Source organism: Aethalodelphis obliquidens, unplaced genomic scaffold, assembly GCF_003676395.1.
Source record: "Aethalodelphis obliquidens isolate GAN/ISIS:26980383/991018 unplaced genomic scaffold, ASM367639v1 scaffold31, whole genome shotgun sequence".
Classification (NCBI taxonomy): domain Eukaryota; kingdom Metazoa; phylum Chordata; class Mammalia; order Artiodactyla; family Delphinidae; genus Aethalodelphis; species Aethalodelphis obliquidens.
In genome coordinates, this window is record NW_020837975.1 from 19,053,307 (window position 1) to 19,065,597 (window position 12,291).

Below are 12,291 nucleotides of genomic sequence, written 5' to 3' on the forward strand. Positions count from 1 at the left end.
GGAATGAACATTTATTGACAGTGTAGGGCAAAATACAATGTCTAATTTCACTCTCTTACCTTCGCAGGTATGGTGGTGTTTTACCGATGAAGGAATTGAGGCCTGTAAGAGTTAATTAACCTATGCCAATGGTAAGTTCCTTTATTTATTTATTTATATATATTTATTTTGGCTGCGTTGGGTCTTCGTTGCTGCGTGCGGGCTTTCTCTAGTGGCCTCGAGCGGGGTCTACTCTTCGTTGCGGTGCGCGGACTTCTCATTGCGGTGGCTTCTCTTGTTGTGGAGCACGGGCTCTAGGCGTTTCCATAGTTGTAGCACACAGACTCAGTAGTTGTGGCTCGCGGGCTTTAGAGCTCAGGCTCAGTAGCTGTGGCCCACAGGCTTGGTTGCTCCGCGGCATGTGGGATCTTCCCAGACCAGGGCTCAAACCCGTGTCCCTTGCATTGGCAGGCAGATTTTTAACCACTGCGCCACCAGGGCAGTCCTGGTAAGTTCTTAAGTAATGGCAGAAATTAACCTTCAACCAATTATGATGTCCAAGTCAATGCACATTGAAAGGAAAACATAGTTTCAACTGGGAAAATCAAACATTCTGTAGCTCAATGGAGACACTCTATCCTTATTTTAACAATTCCTGTGTTAATATACAACAGTATACAATATGTTCATAGTAAAAATCACTAACATGGAAGAATATACAATATATACAAATTGTCATATTTTACATTGTTTTCTATTCAACATAGTTCTAGTATACTTGTTTCAAAATCATAAACACGGGAACTATTTCTATTATCCATTTTAGAATGAGATGTAAAAAATTCATTTGTTTCAACTTGACATAGTGAGAGTAGAATTAATTCAAGATCATTTTCTCAATAACTATCCATAAAGTTTGAAAATCATGGGTACATTGGTTAAATATGTAATTTTACCGTTGGCAAAATAAAAATGATTGACAAATAAAATGTTCACATTTAAATAAATGAGTTATCACTTACTGTTTGTTTTCAGAGCAGGATGAAGTATCTGCTTTGTCTGTAGGAAGAAGAAATGTACAGAGAAGGTTAGAGCACAATATATATTACATCTATTTCTGTTTTAGAAAGTTCTGGTTGTGCAAGTAAACCTAAGTCAATACAATTCCAAACCAGAATTTTTCACACCAATAGCTTCCAATTTCATTGCCAGTTATCGGACATTGTTTTTGACATTATTTGGTTCCCATGTAGCTTTTAACACAAGTAAGTAAAGCATACCCTCACTCCCTGGCCAGCGCTCTTCTCTTCTGATGCAAACTAAAATCTGGATGCTGCCTTTTTGGCCTAGTATTTCTATAATAACCACTGAAGACTGGTTAATCACTGTGAAGGTAACCAAGATCCTACCTTAGAGCTGAACTTCTGTGGCTCAGTTTTCTGTGACCTTTACTTCCCGGTGCCAACTTTCTGTAGCTTATTGGATAAGAGCACAGTCTTTGGAAACCATCAGTTCTTGAAAAATCTTCTCTGATCTACAGATTTCTCTTCTGTAAACTGTGGATTATCATATCATAATTTTGCTTTGAAAACAGCATAATGTACATAAAACACCTACTATGATGCCTGACATATAATACTCAATAAATGGAAATTATTAATATTTTATTATTACCCTTCGCAATGAGTAGCAGTCTGCTGAGCTCATACGCTCTCTCTGTAAATGCATGTTGTTTGAACTGCTAGTTTTAGAAGTGTTTATAAGACCTGTTTTTACTTCCAGGTGTCATAGGGAAAAAATCACTATGATCTAATCATATATTCCAATGCTCAAGGCCCAGTTCCGCTGGAGACCTTTTGGCTAACTTGACATCTAGGCTGTTGTATCCTTTGCTACCCAAAGAGCTGTATCCTATCAGCTCTTTGAAAGACATACACATGAGCCTGACAATTTTGTATAGCTTAATCATGCCACAGGTTTCCATTAGATGACCTGTAATTCCATAATAGACAAAAGATGCCACATACTCCTCCCTGACACTTTCCTCTCCCTACTCCCTCACTCACCCAACCTAATTTTTTGTTGTATCAGTGAAGGCAGTGACACTTTGGGTGACATATATTTAAAGAAAAATTGATATTTTATTCCTTTAAACCCTAATTCGTGCGTAGTTGAAAAGCTGGCTGCCATTATTTTACCTGGATACTTACTAATGGAAAAGTATTGTGCCCTTTCTTGTAGGTGTTTTAAGACCAGGATGATATGGTTCTTCTAGGGTGTGTACAAGAAGAGCATGGTGTATGGTTTTGTAATCCTAGAATAGGGAAAAAGAATATTTAAAGTAAAGACATGAAGAAGAGATAGGTAGTATCAATAATCCCTGTCACAAACTTAAAACGACTCAGCTGTTTCGTATTGTTTTTCTAATACTTTACTGCATTTATTTGATCTCACCATTAAGACAATAATCTCCTTCTGACATCATTTTGTGTTTTGATGTCCTGGTATTTCCTTTAAACACTAACAATGACGTAAGCTGCTTCTTTTTTTTTTTTAATTTTATTTATTTATTTTTGGCTACGTTCGGTCTTTGTTGCAGCGCACGGGCTTTCTCCAGTTGTGGCGAGCAGGGGCTACTCTTCATTGTGGTGCGCAGGTTTCTCATTGTGGCGGCTTCTCTTGTTGTGGCGCACAGGCTCTATGTGCGTGGGCTTCAGTACTTGTGGCACACAGGTTCAGTAGTTGTGGTTCGTGGGCTCAGTAGTTGTGGCGCATGGGCTTGGCTGCTCCTCGGCTTGTGGGATCTTCCCGGACCAGGGATCGAACCTGTGTCCCCTGCATTGGCAGGTGGATTCTTAACCACTGTGCCACCAGGGAAGTCCCAAGATATGGGCTTTTTTTTTTTTTTTTGCAGTACGCGGGCCTCTCACTTTTGTGGCCTCTCCCGTTGCGGAGCACAGGCTCCGGACGCACAGGCTCAGCGGCCATGGCTCACGGGCCCAGCCGCTCCGTGGCATGTGGGATCTTCCCAGACCGGGGCACGAACCCCTGTCCGCTGCATCGGCAGGCGGACTCTCAACCACTGCGCCACCAGGGAAGCCCAAGATATGGGCTTTTTAAAGAAGCTCAGTTAACTGTTGGTTGACCGACTTCCTTGGAATATCACAGCACACTTTCAAGACTCTCAGCTCCTTATCTAGGCCTCCAACCCATACACTCCTTAGAAGGTAATTTCTGTAAATAGCCAGGCATGTATTGAGTGGATTTAGGGGGGCCCACCTATATCTCCTCATGTCTTTTCCTGGAAGCCAGCAGATTACATAAAGTCCAGAAGAGTCCTCAGTCACGATTCTAATTATTTGTAATATACAGTTTCTAATAACTGTTCAAAACATAAGAAACTAAAACTCTTAGTTTGATCTCATGAAAAACCAGAGTTAGAAATGACTTCAGGTTTCTGCTATGACTCAGTGTTTCACATAACTAGAATGATTTGTCTTTTACAAAAGGTAATGAGTTTCAATAGGATATCTTAGACAGGATGTTGAGTCTTTGGTGGCTAGGTGCTGAGCAACAAAACTGACCACTCTGTCGTCTGTCTGAACCGAATCAGGCCATGTACCAACCTGAGTGCCTGAAGAGGCATGAAGGATCAGAAGACCCCTCACCCCACAGATCCTTCTCTCCCCACTTTTCACCCACCTACCTCCCCACCTCCATCACCGGGCTGGGCATTTCCAGTTTCCCAGCCTGCTCTAATTCTTTTTTTTTTTCTTTTTTTCTATGAAAGAGTATTTAATGGCATTGCTTTTCTTGGTTTTCCATGCAGGCTTTATGATCACATATTAATCCAGATTCCTTAAGCACTGTTTCTTAAAATTGGAATGGATGTACAGAATATGGAAAATAGATTAGCATATTCAGTAATAAGTAGGTTATTTGATCCTGCAGATTAGCCATAGTGTAATCCTACTGCAGAGTTTTCCCCACGGGGCTTCCCTGGTGGTGCAGTGGTTGAAAGTCCGCCTGCCGATGCAGGGGACGCGGGTTCGTGCCCCCGTCTGGGAAGATCCCACATGCCGCGGAGCGGCTAGGCCCGTGAGCCATGGCCGCTGAGCCTGTGAATACGGAGCCTGTGCTCTGCAACGGGAGAGGCCACAACAGTGAGAGGCCCGTGTACCGAAAAAAAAAAAAAAAAAAGTTTTCCCCACACCCTTCCAACCGTCACCATTTTCCATCTAGAAGGAATGTAGAATTAGGCAAAGCCACAAGTGAAGCACTCCCTGTAGATTCTTACTCTTACTAAGCCTTCAGCAAAATCTTCTCTGGAATCAGAAGGTAAATGAAATTAAGAAGCAGTAATACATGGCTTGACTTGGGGTTTGTTTTTTTTTCCTTTGATCTGGAAGACACAACTACTCTGTCTGATAACTGTGTGATACAAATCAATCTAGTGTGTTCCCCATTTGAAGCCTAAAACCAGCACTTTAGAACAAACATCAACAATGTTTTCCTTTTAATTCTGATACCAGTTTATTCATGACACTTTGAGATTAAATTCTTAAGTGATAAAATCTGATATGCCAATTTGACATCAGAAGATAACATCTATTATTTTTTAAATGTTGTAATTTTGACTCAGGTAAGTTTTCCAATGTATTTAAGAGTTGACCTTTACCATGATTTTTTTCAAAAGCAAAAAAAGAAAATATCACAAAAATAGAAAATAAAGGTAGCCTTCAAAAAGCAGAGCATGGACTTTTCAAACAGCAATTCTCTCTCTTTCCTATTAACATCAGTGACATTGCAAACCAAACATGTAACGAAAAAGAGGAATACAATATACCCTGAAAGTAAAGAACAAGGTCAGAGGTGAGGCTTTAGCTAAAAGACTTTCTTTAGGCAACAGAGACAGCAAATCAAGCTTATGTTTTTTTCTGTTTGAATCCTCATTAAAAAAAAGCCGTAATACCTCAGGTTTTTATTTTTAATTTCCCTTCCATGAAGTGCTATGTTAACACTTTCCTGCATTGCTATTTCCAAACATATTATGCATAAACCAGCATTGAAAAAGCCTGTTAATTTTTTAAAAAGGAAGGAAAGAAAGAAGAAGAGAGGGCAAGAGAGCTAACAGGAGGGAGGTGGGACAGAAGAGGGAAAGGGAGGGAGACAGAGGGAAAAAGATAAGAAAAGGAGAGGGAGGCAGGCAGGTAGAGAGAGACAGAGAGAAAGAAGAAAAGAAAACGGAAGGGAAGAGAAATTGGAGGGATGGAGAGACGTGTTTTTATGTCAGTCTGGTACATGTGATGTGGGTAAGCAAATTAACAAAGAAATCTAACAGTATTAACAGAGAAATCTAAAAGTGTTTCATGGCATGAGGACACTTTAAATAAGTCTACCGGGTATGAGACTGGATTTCTATATTTCTTATACTTTATCTACTTTATAATTTCCAAATTTATTTATTTTTTCCCTTTTATTAGATAATTCTTATAAACATACATCTACCAGATTCCTCACTATGATTTTTGTTTATCCTTCTGAAGTATTCAGCTCCTAGTGACTTATTTCTTCTTCCCTTAATGTATTTGTTATTTGTTCCTCTTTGCCGTATTGCTTTCTCTTCCTAAGTTTAAAACATCATCTTATCATAGGGATACATGTAGTATTATTATTATTTTTTAAGTCTGTTCCTAAAGAATGGATCAAAAGCAAAATGGAGCCATTAGAGTAATAATCTGTTTCAGTGCCCTAAACTGGCTTTATTCAAAGCTCACCTGAAAAGGGTAGATTGTTGTTTTTGTAAAGAAATTATACTCCAATAAAGATGTTTAAAAAAAGTACTTATTTACAATCAATAATTGTTTAAACACTTTACAATTTATCAAAGTTAACAGAGAGAATATAAAGAATTTTGTCTTTGATCTGGTAGTGTATTAAATGATGAATTATTTCAGTCATTCGTTATATTATTATTCATTTATGCAGTTGCATCTGACTTTCACTTATGTTATCCTATCCTAAAACGTCCTTAGCCAATAACAAAGGTGTCTATCGTGTAGTAGAAATCTTTGCAGTGAGCATTATATTTGTAAGTGTATCTAAGAAATAGAGCGAAGGGATTGTGACTGAATTCGTAGTAGGGGGAGGGGAATAAATGGTTCTATTTGTAAAGAAGAGGGGCACAGAACACTGTACAACGATTCTCCCTGAAACATTTGAAAATTGATCTCAGTTTGAGCTGAAGTCCTTCCCAGCCTCACCTCAACAAAGTGCCCAAATGACTTTTTAAAAGGGTACAGCGCAAACCAGGGGAGAATAAGGGAAAGGGCAGGTTTGAAACTTACAGTGTTCCTATAATCAGGACTCTGCTCCTGAACAAAAGTGTAAAGAGGCGGACAAATGTGCTAAACTGCATTTCAAAAATGACATCGTAATTGCAGGCACTGCCCGGCCTACCCTGGCCTCAGCATTGCCAGGTTTTAAATGTATTTCAAACTGTTCTTCCAAGGTCTGCCTAATTTTTTTTTGTACAAGTAGCAGCAGCTCGCAGTTAGTGAACAAAGCTTCAGGATTTTTTTTTTTTTACTTACAGCTAAATTTAACTTTACCCATCCAATAAAAAAGAAATAAGGGAGACTTTATCTTCTTCCTGGATTTCTGGGTATGATACCACATCATAGAGAAGTGGTTATTAGAGACAGTGGCCTACCAAGGTGAAGTTTGCAGTAAAGCCTATTACATGGTTTCACCATTGACACTAATGGAATATAACAATGATTTAGAATGATTTAATGGTTCCCAAGTTGTGCTCTAATAGTGCTCTTTATATTATGATGTATATCACAAAACCTAATGTGGCCGTTGTGATATATTGACAGTATTCATGCTGTTTCATTTTTTTTGAGGAATTTAAAAAACTGTCAGAGGAACATTAATAGCTGCAACTGCTATATTTTCAAGGGGTCTGTTATCTAAATGTATGTGCATACATTTCCATTCGGTGCCACTCTTAGGCTAATAAATGCATTTGCATTTTCATTCTGAGGTAATAAAGAGGTGCATGTGTGTACGTTTGTGTGTGTATTTATGCATTGTATAGCTATACATATATATTTGAGCTTGAAATCCGACTTGGAGAAGACTGCCCTGTCATTTCATATGTTTGCAAAATGGTTGTATTAGATTAAAATGTACCTGAAGGAATAGTACAGGAGAAATCATAGTTTTATGGTGTAAGATAAAATTATTTATTTTGAACTGTGAAGCAGAGAGCTAGGGTTTTACTACTAGTTTACTAATAAAAAAAACCAAAAACAAAATCCCTTGGGTAGCTGTCATGTGAGCTCTTAGATTTCTGAGTTAAAGGAGAATAGAATTAGTCTAAACCAGCCTGCTCTAATTCTTACCCTGGCTTAGAGCCCAGATCTTTGTGCTGCAGGGCAGCGGCCAGGGACCGGCTGCTGTTCACCGCTCCGGCCACGTGTGTAAAATACCCCGCCGTCCACGTGCGGGCGACGTCACCGGGCTTTATGGCCTCAGCGCAGTCCTGAGCCAACTGAATTATTCGCGCAACTCCCCCATCTCCCTCCAGGGATGCGCCGTGAAAACCCTACACATTTTCTCATTACCGTCATTACCATCACTTGATGAGGAAAATAAATGTCTGCTCACATACATGAACAGAACAGTAGGAGCCGGATGGAGATAATATCAGGATTCAAAACGCCCAGGGCGTGGCTGAAAAAGGAGGCCCTCCTTTCCCAACACGATCTCCTGAATTAACAATTTAAAGAGCTGATTGGAAAAGTCCATAGATACTTGAGTTTGCCGCCCAGTACCAGTGTGGTGTCAACAACGCACTCTGATAAAGTTGGCATTTTGAAGGTTTGCTCACAAACACGCGTGTTCTTGCTTCTCCTCCTGCCTTCCACAGCAGTTCTGTGGTCAGGAAATTCAAGAAGAGTAACAGGGCAAGTTTCAGAAAAATACCCAGAATTCCTGATCCCTGGCTGCTGGCTTCAAGTTCAGCAGGCATTGGTTGAAGACATGTGAAAAAAATCACAAATATGTGGAAATTAAACACAAAACTCTTGAACAACCAGTGGGACAAGAAGAAATCACAAGGGAAATCAGAATATGTCTTCAAATTATAGAAAACGAAACACAATATCCAAAAATTTATGGTTTGCAGAGAAAGAAAAACAGAGATGAAAATTTATAATTGTAAATGTTTATGTTAAAAAAAGAAACACCTCAAGTCAACTAGCTAACTTTACACTTGATGGAACTAGGAAAAGAATAAACTAAACCCAAAGGTAGTAGAAAAAAGGAAACAATAAAGATTAGAGCAGAGATAAATAAATTTGAGAATAGAAAAACAGTAGAGAAAATCAACAAGCTGGTTCTTCAAAAACATCAACAAAATTGACAAACATTTAGCTAGATTTGACTAAGAAAAAAGATGACAAATAAGTAAAATCACAGAAAGAAAAAGGATTATGACAGTGCTATGAACAATAGTATGCCAAAAATTGAATTACCTAAAAGAAATGGGCAAATTCATAGAAACACACAACCTGTCAAGATTAAGTCATGAAGAAATAAAAAAGCTCTGTAGGCCTATACATAATAAAGAGAATGAATTAGTAAGCAAAATCTCCCAACAAAGAATAGCCCAGCGCCAGACATTTCTCTGGTGAATTCTACTAAATATTTACAGAAGAATTAACATGAATCCTTCTCAAACTCATTCAAGAAATTGAAGAGGAGGGATAACTTTCTAGTTTATTTTGAAAAGCCAGTGTTATGCTAACATCAGAGCCATAAACAGACATTAGAAGAAAAGAGAACTACAATAAAATTTAGGATTATTACTGAAAACATCCTCAAAAATACTAGCAAACTGAATTCAGGAGTATATTAAAAAGATTGTATGCCGTGACCAAGTGGGATTTATTCCTGGAATCAAGGATGGATTAACCTACAAATATAAATCAACTTAATAGACCACATTAAGAGAAGGAAGGGGGGAAAAACATGATCTTCTCAACTGTTGTTTCAAAAGTGTTTGAACAAATTCGACACCCTTTTGTGATATACTCAACAACTAGAATAGAAAGAAACTACCTCAACTTAATGAAGGCCATGTATTACCTTTATTACCATGAGATACTCCATGTAATACAATTGTGATATACTAAATTTTATACTATGAGCACAATTAATAAGTGACAGCTTTGATTAGAAGCAACTATAGTGTCAGGCATCTCAATGGAAAATTGTGAATTATAAAAATAGGAACACAACATGCCGGGATCTGTTAGGAATTCTGTATATATTTTCCCCTTACTTTACCCTCACGGCAACTCTACAAGGGAGGGACTATTATTATCCCCATTTGCAAATGAGGAAACTGAGGCTCAGATATGTTATCAGGTCGTTGTCAGCAACAGCTATTCTACAAGTAATCAGTAGGTGTGGGACGAATAACCTCCCTAATGCTATTATCCTTTCATTGTGTACATCCACTTAAAGGACTGTGACCTGTTGCCAACAAAGTGTGGAGGTTGTTTTGTTTTGTTTTGACTATAATCTTTTTATGCAAATCGTTTAGCTACTCTTTAGAATAATTTTAGGATATCAATCTAACAGTTAATTTTCCTTGGCTTCAAAACAAGTTTAACGATAATATGTATATGCTGCCATCTTGTGGTCATTTTCTAGAATTACCCTTCATGTGAATGAATTTTCTAAACCCTGAGATGAATGAAGTGACTAGAGAGAAAACCATGGTTCTACAGCTTTTAATAATTTCACACCAAAAGACATATTCCTATCAAACTATATGTACCTGTAGGGGTAGAACTGACAGAAAATACCCAATCAGGGCATAAGATCTTCTGGCAAAGGGAATACATATGCCCTCACTAGTAAAGAAATCTAGCTGTTATGACCAGGTTACCAAATGCTTAGAACAGTGACCCCTAATATAGGCAGTTGTCCATCTGCATATCTTGGATAATTTTATTACACATGCTTCCATTTACATCTGAAGAGAAATGAGTTTTTATTGCAGAACTTTTATTTTTTTTTATTTTTTTCCTTCTAGATCATTTATTGCAACTTTTTTTTTTTACATCTTTATTGGAGTATAATTGCTTTACAGTGGTGTGTTAGTTTCTGCTTTATATAGCAAAGTGAATCACTTATACATATACATGTGTTCCCATATCTCTTCCCTCTTGCGTCTCCCTCCCTCCCACCCTTCCTATCCCACCCCTCCAGGCGGTCACAAAGCACCGAGCTGATCTCCCTGTGCTATGCGGCTGCTTCCCACTAGCTATCTGCCTTACGTTTGGTAGTGTATATATGTCCATGCCTCTCTCTTGCTTTGTCACAGCTTACCCTTCCCCCTCCCCATATCCTCAAGTCCATTCTCTAGTAGGTCTGTGTCTTTATTCCTGTCTTACCCCTAGGTTCTTCATGACATTTTTTTTCTTAAATTCCATATATATGTGTTAGCATATGGTATTTGTCTTTCTCTTTCTGACTTACTTCACTCTGTATGACAGACTCTAGGTCTATCCACCTCATTACAAATAGCTCAATTTCGTTTCTTTTTATGGCTGAGTAATATTCCATTGTATATATGTGCCACATCTTCTTTATCATTCATCCGAGGATGGACACTTAGGTTGTTTCCATCTCCGGGCTATTGTAAATAGAGCTGCAATGAACATTTGGTACATGACTCTTTTTGAATTATGGTTTTCTCAGGGTATATGCCCAGTAGTGGGATTGCTGGGTCATATGGTATTTCTATTTGTAGTTTTTTAAGGAACCTCCATACTGTTCTCCATAGTGGCTGTACCAATTCACATTCCCACCAGCAGTGCAAGAGTGTTCCCTTTTCTCCACAGCCTCTCCAGCATTTACTGTTTCTAGATTTTTTGATGATGGCTGTTCTGACTGGTGTGAGATGATATCTCATTGTAGTTTTGATTTGCATTTCTCTAATGATTAATGATGTTGAGCATTCTTTCATGTGTTTGTTGGCAGTCTGTATATCTTCTTTGGAGAAATGTCTATTTAGGTCTTTTGCCCATTTTTAGATTGGGTTGTTTTTTTGTTATTGAGCTGCCTATAAATTTTGGAGATTAATCCTTTGTCCGTTGCTTCATTTGCAAATATTTTCTCCCATTCTGAGGGTTGTCTTTTAGTCTTGTTTATGGTTTCCTTTGCTGTGCAAAAGCTTTGAAGTGTCATTAGGTCCCATTTGTTTATTTTTGTTTTTATTTCCATTTCTCTGGGAGGTGGGTCAAAAAGGATCTTGTTGTGATTTATGTCATAGAGTGTTCTGCCTATATTGTAGAGCTTTTTAAATTGAGAATCAGGATGTATTACCTTTTCTTATGGCATCAAATCGAAGTCATTCAGTTTGTCTTTCCTTCAAGTTTCCCTGTAACCTGGATCCATTTTTGTGCCCATTTGCGCTCCACTACAAACCCAACAATCTAATCAGGTTTTTGCCCTCAACGATGCTCTCTACTACCTTTGTCTTACAGGTTTTCTGGACATCCATTAGTATATGTACACAGACACACACGCACACACACATCTATGTTTTTTTAAAAAACTGAAAGCAGCTTTATTTAGAGAGATACACATTCCATAGACAGAGTGTGGGCTGTCTCCACACACATCTGTTTTTAATAGAACAATGTATTTGGGTTCCTGAGTCCAGTCTTGACACTCCCCCTGATGGTGACCCTGGAACATACCATGAGATTTCAAGTCTAGGAGTAAGAATGCTGCTGTGTCCACAAACACTCCTGATAAGCTGTGGTCATTGGAGTGAGGTTGGGAAATATTCAAAAAGTTGCCCTCGTGAAAGATTAATAAACAGCAACCTCAATGAAGTAGAGTCAGGAGACCAAAAGGGGAAGCTCTCATACCCTGTGAGGATAGCAGAGCCCAACAGGAAGACGAAGGACTCTGCTTTCTTGGCAAGGACTCATCCAATGAAGAGCCATGGGCTCTTTGTTTACTACAGCCCTCCTCACTAGGCTTCTTTAATGTCCCAATTCGGTTTGAAATGAGGGAGACAATATCCTCCATATATGGATTACCCCTTGCATGTAATCAATGATGAATACATCTTTTGTTAAATTAAGCACTCACGCGGTTTTCTTGCCCTGCTTTACAAATGTGCATAGACATGGCAATGAAACAATGAGACGTTTAAATCATTTCCAGTTAACCAATGTTTACCTTTCAAGTAATGAGACTGGACTCTTTGTTTGCTTCGTG